The sequence below is a fragment of the Halyomorpha halys genome, unplaced genomic scaffold (genome assembly GCF_000696795.3).
Source record: "Halyomorpha halys isolate HHAL.00 unplaced genomic scaffold, Hhal_1.1 Scaffold855.1, whole genome shotgun sequence".
NCBI lineage: Eukaryota > Metazoa > Arthropoda > Insecta > Hemiptera > Pentatomidae > Halyomorpha > Halyomorpha halys.
Genome location: NW_027108225.1, coordinates 87,392 through 89,849, shown reverse-complemented (window position 1 = coordinate 89,849; position 2,458 = coordinate 87,392).

The following is a 2,458-nucleotide window of genomic DNA, read 5'->3' as shown; positions in this document are numbered from 1 at the left end:
ATATATAAAGTACAAGGTAAGATGTAAAATGAAGTACATAAAAGTATTAAAAATAAGAAATACAGTATAGAAATGAGCACCAAAAATGTGTGATACAATTTTAACAATACAGGTGATAAAAATGATAAGTGAAATAATCTCTCTCATTGCTAGTTTGTGATGATAATAAGATTAAACTAAATAGTGGCACTAAAAACATTTTTACTTCCACAAAACATTGTAAAAAACTCTCACTCATCTCAAAATTCCAACGTATTTATGAACAATCTCTATCCACCAAAATTTGATGGGGCGAAGGGGGTTGCCAGGTTTGTAGATTTTGGGAAGTCCGTACAGTCGAGGAGGTAAAGAATTGTAAGAAATTAGTTTCTAGTAAGTAAGACAGTTAATTAATTTGTTTTGAAGAAGGTTTTTAGTGTATTGATTAAATTTATTCAGAAGAGAGCGGGTGGGATCACAGATGGATTGGTCCGATAGGAGTTGAGTGATTTTTTCATTATATTCCGTTTTATCTAAGATGACTGTCATATTTCCTTTGTCAGCTCTAGTAACAATAAGTTGGCCATTAAATTTAAGAGAGGATCTGGTGTGGGATAAGTCTTTGAAAAATAAGGGGGAGAGAAGGGAGGGTTGGGATGTGGGATGTTGCAGGTGGTAGGATATCATGTTGCTAATCTGGATGCGGGATAGTTCGTTGTATTCTTCAGTGATGTCAGATAGGTTCTCTCTCTCTCTCTATATATATATATATATACTAGGTCAGTAATAAGTTGGGGGATGATTTTGGCAGAGCTAGAGATAGGGATGGCAAAATTAGGATCATGACTAAGAATGTTAACAACGTTGAGAGGTGTAATGGTGGAAGATGTATTATAGACCCAGTTTTCTTGGCCTTTAGGGTAAATTTTGGTGGATAGAGATTGTTCATAAATACATTGGAATTAGGAGATGAGTGAAAGTTTTTTACAATGTTTTGTGGTAGTAAAAATGTTTTTAATGCCACTATTTGTTTGCTGGCTTTGAGAGAAGACGTTCCATTCGGCTAGAGGCGGGAAAGAAAAAGCCATTGTTGGGAGTTTGGATATAGCATCATCGTGAAGAGGAGATCAACGATTATCAGGGAAAGCTGTGTAAATGGTTAGTGTTGTTTCTAAATGAATTTATGGTATTAGTAAAACGTCTAGTAATTAAGTTAAAGTGTTATTTGTAGTAAAGTGTTGTCTGTTCTGATTGCCAGGTAACCCGCCCTGAGAAAAGTCTCTTATGTTATAAAATTATATTATCTGTTAAATATTGAACTTTTTAATTTGAACCCAAGCTATCTCTTTTACATTTGAAAAAAGTTTTAAAAACGATTAAAATTCATTTTATTTTAAATAAATTTAATATTATTACATATTTGTCGCCCAACAGGTGTGGCCTAATCCTTTACAAATTAGGTCACGGCAATCAGAACACAGCCTTTAGAAGGGTTATTTTTGAATAAGTTTTGTAGTAATTTTTTTATAACTTAAGTAGTTAATGTTAATGATGGAGGATAATGTTGAGACAACTGATTGTAGAGATCCTAAAGAGGTGATTCTTGGAAAATTGAATGATATGGTGGTAGTATTAAAAGAAAATGATGAAGATAATGTTGTCCAAAACATTAGAGGTAGGAATGACTTACCGGTAGTAAATAGTGTCTATGAAAATAAATTTGTGGAAGCAAATTCAAAGGTTGAAAAAAATGATAATTTTGATAATAAAGCCATGTTTCAACAATTAATGATGTTTTTAACCAATATGACAGATAATATAAAGGGTGATATAAACAAAGTAAAGGGTGTTATAAACCACTTAAAGGGTGATATAAACAAAGTGGGGGATCGATTTGAGGCAATAAACACAGAGTTGCGTGAAGGTAACAGGGTAAGATTAATGGAGTTAGAAAATAAAGTAGATGGAAAAATTGAAGTGGTTGAAACTAATTTAACATAAATAACTCGGAATTATTAGATGAAAATATTGATGAAAAAGTTAGACATTTTGAATTTGGAATTAAAGAAAATTTTGAATTAGAAATTAATGAAAATTGCGAATTTGAAATTAATGAATTTTGTGAATTAGAAATTGATGAAAATTCTGAATTAGAAATAAATGAGAAATCAAAACAAAATTGAATCAAATAAAATGGAGTTGAAACAAAGTTGTCTTACGGAAACTATTTTAGTACAGCAAATGTCTGGATTGTCCGATAAAGTGATTAAATGCACTGTGAAAAAAAATGAACCAAAAAATCTGTTAGTGGACATAAAATCAAAACATAAATATGTTATAGAACCTTTGAGGCAAGGGGATAATAATGTTCAATTTTACATAGAAATAATCCGAGAAACATTAATAAATAAGGGAACTATTCATACAATAAAATTTAAAGATTTTACATAAAATGATAAGTGTATGCCAAAATTAATTA